The sequence below is a fragment of the Chelonoidis abingdonii genome, chromosome 15 (assembly GCF_003597395.2).
Source record: "Chelonoidis abingdonii isolate Lonesome George chromosome 15, CheloAbing_2.0, whole genome shotgun sequence".
NCBI lineage: Eukaryota > Metazoa > Chordata > Testudines > Testudinidae > Chelonoidis > Chelonoidis abingdonii.
The window spans coordinates 50,391,714-50,401,884 of record NC_133783.1 but is presented as its reverse complement, the minus strand read 5'-3'; positions in this window follow the sequence as shown (position 1 = coordinate 50,401,884).

Sequence of the window (10,171 nt, the reverse complement as noted above, 5' to 3'; positions counted from 1 at the left end):
CAACTAAATCTCCTTGCTGCAGTTTAAGCCACTGCTGTTCTTCTATCATTAAGGCTAAGGTGAACAATGTTTCTCCTCTCTGATGAACCCTTTTAGATACCTGAAAACTGCTATATGCCCCTCTCAGTCTCTCTTTTCCAACTAAACAAACCCAATTCTTTCAGCTTCCTTCACAGTTCATTCTCAAAGAATTTATCATTCTTGTTGCCTTCTCTGACCTCTCAATTTCTCACATCTTTCTTGAAATGCGGTGCCCAGACTGGACACATACTCCAGCTGAGAGCCTAACCAGCGCAGAGTAGACGGAAGAAGACTTCTCGTGTCTTGTTTACAACACACCTGTTAAGCAATCCCAGAATCACGTTTGCTTTTCTGCACAGTATCACACTGTGACTCATAGTTGCTTGTGGTCCACTATGACCCTAGATCTCTTTCTGCCATACTCCTTCCTAGACAGTCTCTTCCCATTCTGTATGTGTGAAACTGATTGTTCCTTCCTAAGTGGAGCACTTGCATTTGTCTTTATTGAACTTCATCCGGTTTACCTCAGACCATTTCTCCAATTGTCCAGATGACCTTGAATTTGACCCTGTCCTCCAACAGTTGCAATCCTCCAGTTTGGTATCGTCAGCAAACTTATATAACAATTCTAGGCCAAACATCTGAGTCTGTTGATGAAGATATGAACGGAGCCGGTCCCAAAACAGACCCCTGCGGAACCCACTTGTTATACCTTTCCAGCAGGATTGAAGCCATTAATAACTACTCTCTGAGTATGGTTATCCCAGTTATGCCACCACCTTCCAGTAGCCCCATCTAAATTGTATTTGCCTAGTTATCGATAAGGAATCATGCGAGACCGTACAAATGCCTTACTAAAGTCTAGGAACACATCCATCGCTCTCCCTTATCCACAAGCTCGTAATCCTATCAAGAAAGCTATAGATTGGTTGACATGATTTGTCTTACAAATCCATGCTGGCTATTCCATCACCTTACCACTTCCAAGTTTGCAGATGATTCTTAAATTCCTTGCCCATTATCTTCCTGGCACAGAGTTAACTACGGTCGTAGTTTCCTGGGTTGTTTTTATTTCCCTTTTTATAGATGGGCACTATATGTGTCCTTTTCCAGTCTTCTGGAATCTCTCCGTCTCCCATGACTTTCCAAAGATGATAGCTAGAGGCTGAGTACCTCCTCACATTAACTCCTTAAGTATTCTAGGATGCATTTCATCAGCCCTGGTGACTTGCAGGCAATAACTTTTCTAAGTGATTTTAACTTGCTCTTTTTTATTTGTCTCTAAACCTACCCTTCCCATAAGCGTTCACTATGTTAAACATTCCTTCAGACTTCTCAGTGAAGACCGAAACAAAGTCATTAAGCATCTCTGGCCATTTCCAAGTTCCTGTTACTGTTTCTCCCTCCTCACTGAGCAGTTGGGCCTACCCTGTCTGGTCTTCCTCTTCCTTCTAATGTATTGATAAAAAGTCCTTCTTGTTCCCTTTATTCCATAGCTAGTTTGAGCTCATTGTGCCTTTGCTTTCTATCTTGCCTGGATTCCTTATATTTGCCTATATTCATCCTTTGTAATCTGACCTAGTTTCCATTTTTATATGACTTCTTTTTTTTTGTAGGTCATGCAAGATCTCGTGGTTAAGCCAAAGTGGTCTTTGGAACATTTCTATCTTTCCTACCATCGAATAGCTTGCTTTTGAGCCTTAATAGTGTCCCTATTGAAAAACTGCCAGTCCCTCAGTTGTTTTCCTCTCAGTCTTGATTCCCATGGGACTACTATCAGCTCTCTGAGCTTACCAAATCCGCCTTCCTGAAATCTTGTCTCTATTTCTGTACTCCCTTCTACCCTTCCTTAGAATTGCAAACCTACGATTCATAGATCACTTTCACCCAAGCTCCTCTACTTCAAATTCTCAACAAGTTCCTCCTATTTGTTAAAAATCAAGTCTAGAACAGCTTCCCCCCTAGTAGCTTTCAACCTTCTGAATAAAAGTGTCTGCAATCCGTCCAGGAACTTATTGACAGTCTGTGCCCCAGGTTATTTCCCAACAATATCTGGATAGTTGAAGTCCCCCATCACCACACAAATCTTGGGCTTTGGATGATTTTGTTAGTTGTTTAAAAAAGCCTATCCACCTCTCCACCTGGTTAAGTGGCCTGTAGTAGACTCCTAGCACGACATCACCCTTGTTTTTACCCCTTTATCCTACCCAGAGACTCTCAACACTTCCGTCTCCTATGTCCACTCCACCTCAGTCCAAGTGTGCACATTTTATATAAAGGCACACCTCCTCCTTTTCCCCCTGTCTATCCTTCCTGGGCAAACTAATACCCATCCACACCAACATTCCAATCATGTGTATTATCCCATCAAAGTTTCAGTGATGCCAACAATGTCATACTTTGTATTTATTATTAGACACTTCCAGTTCTTCCTGCTTATTACCCATACTTCTCGCATTTGTATATAGGCATTTAAGATATGGTTTGATCTTGCCTCTCAGTTTTGCCCCAGCCTGGATATCAGTAAGTGGAAATTGCAAGTTACAGTCTTTGCAAAACCACACCAGAATCTGGGTAGAAGCATCCATGCTCTGGTGCTCTGTCTGGCTACAGGCGCAGGTGGAAGAGACAGAAGCAGTGCTGCCACAGGTGTTGCGGGTCTTCCTAACCATCGTATGCCTCCCTCTGTCAAACTCCCTCTCAAACTCCCCTGTCTGCAGCTCCCTGTCCACTTTGCTCTGCTTTAAAGAGAGAGGTTTTGGATGTAGTTTGGTTTATAGGTTTTCAAGGGACTAACGGGTAACAGATAGGACCGACAAGGGACCCCCGCTCCCTTCCTACTCCCCTTGCGAAACTCCCTTGCGAAACTTCCTGTTAGCAGCCCCTGGTCTCTTGTGCGCGGTTTTATAAAGCCCTAGCCTGAGTGAATGCCCCGCCCACTGGTTAAGGCTCAGCCAATTACCAGAGGCTTCTAGCTTTCAAACCTTCCTTTGTCGCTTAGCCTCCAACTGCCAGCTACAGCACATGGTCCTTCAAACAACCAAAACAAACAAACAGACTGACAAACACAAGCTCAGCACACAGCAAGTAACCCCCAAACACAAACAAACAAACACACACACATAGTGCAGACAGTCACTTACCCCACAGATGCTTTATTTGCTCCTCCTTCACCTGGAGAACTCCCTTGCAAAACTCATTGTTAATTGGTTGGTATTGTACTAAATCATACCATTAGATGAAAAGTGCTTTGGAGCAGGAACTTGTTTGTTTGGTACAGTCCACCTATTCTAAAGCACAGTGTGTGAGGATGGTGCTCTGTAAAGGGTAAGATACCATTTAAAGTACTTTATTATTGATGAACGGAGATGGCCTAACAGCACAGTAGAAGACTCACATGCTGTTTTGAGGAAAGACAGACCTAAAATTGACAATGGCAGAACAAGCTTCTCCATATAGTCCTTGCAATGTGCCTCAAGGCTGATCCGAAGTGGTGAGCTGGTCATGCACTTTCTATTACCATTAACCTCTAGCTTCTCCCCTGACACTGCTGAAATGGGTGCTCATTGATACTGTAGCAGTGGTAATTGTCCACAAAGAGCTGAGACTATCTAACATAAGACACATAATAAAAGGGCCTGATGTTCAGAGGGTAGGTATCCAGCAAGTTTTGAAAATCAGACCCCCTTAATGCTTTTTAACTTGGGCACCCAACATCAATAGGCTTCCCCATGCTCAAGTGGTATCGGGGAAGCTAGACAGCTCCATTGTATCCCAGGGGAAGGACAGGAGCAGGGCACAATGGTTTCTCATCTCACATAAGTGAAATTCAGGCAATTGAGATTTTACTAGTTTAACTTTTTTTTAATCTTAGGTATACAGTTTAATTTGTTTCATTGTTATACTGAATGAAATTGTTAAATGCTGTTACTTTTCACTACATTGGGCCAGCTCCTCACTTGGGGTAAATCAATCTATATCTCTTGATGTAAATGGAGAAACATTGATCTATCCTATTTGATGTACTGGCCCGCAGTTTTTAGAGAACACACAAAGCGGACATTGACTCTTCCATAGCAAACCCAAGATCTGATATCCAGCAGGGATGACATGGAGGTCAGTTTTACATAAGCTGTCAGTCTCAGTTTTCCACCTGGACTGTGCCAGTGCACCTCAGTCTTAATTTAGAGCATCCCTGTTATTTCAATCTTAGGCCTTTTTTGTCAAGAGAGCATCTACTGTACCAAACTGAGCTTGTGGTGCACACAAGAAATCCAGCTGTTTTCTGGCCTCATATGCTGAAATCATGAGAATTCTGTTCTTGATTTTTTCAATGATTTGGGCCCTGATCCTGAAATCATTTACTCACAGGCTTATCTTTAAGCACCTGAGTGGCCCCACTGACTTTGATAGCATGTGCATAAATGTTTGTGGGATCAGGGCTGAAACGTCTCTCTGTATCAGGATGGACCAAATAGAAATGGAGATAATACTGGAAATATGCGAGAAGGAAATACATTTTTGTGGCTGTTTATATGTCGTACTACAAAATCACAACTAATTATTGTTTTATTGTTCTGTTTTCTCCCTTTTGTTTTCTGCGGGGGTCCAGGAGAAGCTACAAGCTGTTAAATCAAAAATACTGGAGAATTATTCATTGCTTTGCTGAGCAATGTAGTATAATCTAGTAGCCTGCTGAAATAAAGAGAACAAGGATAAGATCCCAGGTGATGGGCAGCATCTCTGAAGCGGACTTAATGAACATGCTGGATAGTGTAAGAACATTTGCAAACAAATTATTAAAGGTGTCTTGTATCATCTCTATACTGTATGTTGATATTTTCTTGACTGTCTGCTTTACAAATGTCATGTCACACAGGATAAAATGAAGAGTGGTACCAGGAAAAGCATATAATCTGGTGGGGTCATGGATTGTAGCTCTCAGAAAACCCACATGAGAATGCTCAGGTCAACTTTAGCAAGTAATCAGGAGTTAGGTACTCGAAGTTTTTAAATCTATTGCATTAGTTGAAGATCATTTGCCTAAGATTTGCCATTACAGTACTAACAAGAAAAGAGCTTGTTTGTTTTAAATATTGTTCTTAAATCTACTGGGCCACTGACTCTCCCCAAACTGTATTTGAGTGTATTTCTTTTCCAGATTAATTTGTAAGAGCAAAGAAGCTTGACACCGTATACAATATAGAATAAAAACTTTGAAAATGAATAAAAAGCAACCCCATGACTAATACATTTCCTATGTGAAGGAACTATGGCTTAGTGGATCTGCCATTTCATAGGCAAAAATGCAGAGATTGCCTCTTTTGTCAGTTCGGAGATAAAATCCTATTCTTTGTAATCCCTGAAGAAACAAATCAAATAAGCTCTGGCTGAGCTAACCATTTTCAATCCATCAAAGCAATCAAATTCTGTTTACCTGAATCAGAATGATTTCTAAAATGTTATTAAAAAGTAAAATGGAGTTTAACTATTCCAAAAAATGGAAAATGATGTGCAAACACAAAAGGGATAAGATTTCAGTAATTATGTAAACACAAAGTCGGTGCCATCATTTGTACCACAATACAATGTAGCTATGGCATATAAAGATAAAGCTCCCTTTGTCTAACATTACTGCTGCAAATGATGCATAAACATAATTAATGTAAGAAGTCTTCAAAGGGGTGAATGTTCATTTAGTTAGTTAGTTTTATTGCTCTTTCAAGCAAACAAAGATTTTATAATTTAATAAACCAATTAACTGATTATATATTTCACTCATGATATTTGTATATCATACATTACTATCATTTCAAGAATCGTCATTTCTCACTAACCAGACCAGGAGCGCAGTATTACAGTTAAAGGAAGTATTTCATTTAATATTTATTTAGTTTGTCAGTTATTTTGAAGCAAATACCCTTATATTATTTTTTGGGATGCTTGAGGCTAACTACATTCCCATGGAAATAAGAGCAGGTTCCATACAACTGCCACCAATTAGAATAGCTTGAAAAAGCAAACATTTTGCTCCTCAATCATGATTCTTGAACTGATCTACATTAAGAATCATTTAGACCTGCAGAACACTAGTTGACATATTTTATGACCCTACAGAATTGCTTCTTCTATTCAGTCAAGACTCATTCAGCTGAATGTAGTTCTGGTACATATCACTGTATTGTATTCCAGCAGTGATGTTCACTAGCTATGCTACAGTTGATGGGTCCATCTGCCTTTCCATTTTAAGCCCCAGTACAATGTCTGGAGAAGCATTTTGTAAAAATTCACTCCAGACTTGGCATTTTAGGGGAACAAAGTTTCAACCCAGAAATTGTTTTTTCTCAGACTCTTTGGGGAAAAAAACAAAAACCTTGCACTTTGCAGTTACTGACAAATTGCTATACAGATTTGACTCCCCCCCGCCATTCACTATACTACTCAAAAACAGGTTTGGGTCTTTGCAGCTATGGGCCAAATCCTGCCCTCGGTGTGAGTAAGTCACATTGACTTCACTGGGACTATGTGCATAGAAAAAATTTGTCCCTAACTGTTGATTGTTTTTCCTATCTTCATTTGAAACATCAGATAATTATTTCATTCTATAATGGGAAGCAGCATGGTCCAGTGCTTAGGCCTCAGAATGAGGATCAGGAGACTTCTATTTCATTAAATTCTAGTCTGTTCTTCTGACGTCTGTTCTCAGCTCTGATACTGATCTTCTGTGTGACCCTGGGCATGTCTCTTCACCACTCTATGCTTCAGTTTCCCCAATCTGTAAAATGGTATAATGATACTTATTCTGTGAAGTGCTGTTTAAGAGCTAAGTGTTATCATTACAAGTTATATTCAGTAGTATTTTTCATAGAAAATCTGAAGCAAATTCATAATGGACTGACTTATCTAATGGGCACATGGGGCATCTTCACTGAACCCATTTACAGCCTACCAATAAATCTGTGACTTTTCACAGTGCAATAATATACTGATATCATGAATTTCATCTGAACATTTTTGTGTCTTACAGCATTAATTAATCCTCACAATCTTCTAGTAAAGTAGGAAATATTAGTACATCCATTTTACATATAGAAAAACTGAGGCACTACTGCATTATGGGACTTGCCCAAGAACACAAGGAGTGACAGAGCTGGTGTTGGAATCTCCAAAAGGGGATATTGTCTAAGCAAAAGCACATGATTAAACTATATTATGCTGTCTAATGGCCAGTCTCAGCTCCCATTGGAGCCAGTGGTAAAATTTCCATTGATGTCAGCAGGAATCACTATAGATGAAACTTTTTATTCAGCTGAGCCATCATAGAGGTGACTTTTTAACCAGCTGTGCAAGTTAATACTGAACTTTACTGCAGAAACTTGTACTTCTCTTTTATTCCTGGGAAGTGAAACTAATGGCTTTTCAACTCTTTGGTACATCCTGAACACCTTCCAACTTAGTCCCATCACTGTTTATTTCGCAAAGAGGGTGAGATGACAGATGACCTTCTCTGATAAATATTAATTAGAAGGATGTGTCCGTCTCTGTCCTAGAAAAAACATGGCATGTGTCCTCATCTAATCCACCTCTGGAACTAATTATATGTGTCAAATTTAGCCAGGAGCATATGGATACAACTTAATTGATTTCAGTAAAGTTGCACCCACTAACGCTCTAGATTTTGGGCTGAATATGCAAACCACTTCATTTCTTTGTGCCTCAGTTTACCTAGATGGCCAAAATAATACCTCACAGAATAACTAAGTATTATGAAATGCTTTGGGATGAAAAGTGCTAAATAAGCACAAGATGCTAAAATATTTATCACCATATAGTATTAATCTAGTTCTCCATTTTTCAGTACCACTCTGCCAAACCATAGCACACAATATCCAAATTTGTACTATTATTGTACATGAGTATGTCAAGAAACCTTTAAAGATATTATTTGCGGATGCACTACAATCCTCCCACTTGTCTGTTGGGATATGTATATATGAATTTTGATAGACCACAGGAAAGTTAGCCCCAGAACAGCTCCTTCGGTGCTTTGTTTTTCCTCAATTGATCATACAACTTTTAAAGTTGGATTTTTCCTTTCAGCATGTCACCCATCTGCAATGATAAATATGAAGTAATGAAGAATATACTGCAATTTGCAGTTCTCACGCTCTATCTATACCACCCACCCCCACAAACTCAGAACATTAAAGAAAGCTGTTAAACGAATCTGGTGCATCTAAATGGGCAATTTATATTGAATCCATGCTCCACTGATCATAATTATTGTGGTACCCTTTATCAAGTAACCATCTTAAACCATTATTTAGAGATCATTTTGCTTTCCATTACAGTCACTATATTGCAGAATTCGCTGGGAATTGGCCACTGCGTGATATAAGGGTGTACAGCTGTATTAGTCTGGGATCTGCTCATGTGATCCAACCATGTTTCTAAAATGAAAGACTTGGTTCTATTTTACAGAACTATTGGACAACCTTTGAATAACTTTATTCTTGAGCAATAAATCATTTGCATAGGTTTTGTTTTTCACTCAGGAGAATCAGTAAATCCCCAGAATCTTTACACACATTCTCTGCAACCAAATATTCTCCATCTATATATTCTGAATCTACAGGCTGAATGTTGCAACGTATCCTTTAAAAGCATAAGAAAAGGAAGAATAGTTCTGCTAATGACATGAAAATATTAGAAACAACTCCTTAACCTTTGGGATCACCTTAACTAACTACTGTTTGGTATTTGTGTGTGTGTGTATCCTATTTTATTCTCAGCTGGCCCACTCAATCTATGAATAACACAGACAATAAAACAATTGCACATAACCATACTGTATAAACATCTGGATGTGGGCTGAAGTTCAAAAACTATATTCTCACAGGTACACTGAAAGCACCTGGCCTGATCATTACCTAAGAAGATTAAAGGAATTCAGGGAGAAGGAAAATATATGCCATGCATCTTAATGATACCTGTGTCTTTCTATAATGAATCTTTATCCCAAACCACCCTAAGTAATGCAACTGGCATGTGCGGCACGCGATAGTATTAACATATGTGTCTGGAGCACAGGTGTTTAAGCTAATATTTGCCAGTTTAACCAGCTGGCATGTGAATTTTCATATAGCTGAAAAATAAGGGGAGAAAAAACCAAGTCACTGACACACATCATTCTCACACAATGAAAACGACGTGAAAAAGTGTTACATTGGAGAAATTAAAAGCTAACCCTTCTAGTCACAGCAAGCTGCTGAGAATATTGAAAGGTTTTCTTCAGCTTGCATTGCACATTTACTATCATGGGAGTTGGATCCAGACCATAATTGCAGAGGTGTTTAAGTACTTGTGAATTTCCTTTGTTTTGGGGGTTCCACCACAAACCATGTGGCCTTGGGCAACTCATTTCTCCCCTCTAAGCCTCTTTCCCCACATGTAAAATGAGGATAGTATACTCCCTTATCTCACAGGTTGTGAAGCCTTAGTTAATTGTTAACCTTTGTATAATCACTTTCAGATTTTTGGATAGAAGATGTATACTATATATAGGCAAATATGGCCAAATAATCTTGCCTAGCCATGAAAGTGGCCACAGAATCTTACCTGATAGTACCTTAGGGTCAAAGTCATGAAGAAGCCCATTGAATTCAGTAAGGGCATAAGGTCAGAGAGGAACTTCTCGTGTACTGAACCAGTCACCAATATCACTCCCTGCCTGACTCTAATCCACTCTGAAAGTCTGTGTGTCTCAGCCATTATCTGATCAGAAACTGTGTCTTTTTCCATGCCTGGGGAAAAGAGCGTATTGGCTAGAATCAACAAGGCAGGCAAACATGACAAAGCTTCAATGTCTTCACGAGCAATAGCTGCTGGAAGTTCTTCAGTTGTTCTCTGCAAAACCCCTCCTAGACCCTTAGCAGTTCAGTCAATGGGGGCAAGGAGGCAACAAATGAGACCAGATCCCTGGTATTGTTCACTCATCCTCTATAACTTTTATTGTGATTGACAGTATATACTGTGTTCCCACAGCTCATATTGTAGATGTGCAACCAAATTACCAATATGGTTTCTAGGCTGCATTTTGATGCTGAGACCACAGGTAGAGCTCTTTTGACTCCCTCAGGCCTGACTTGAG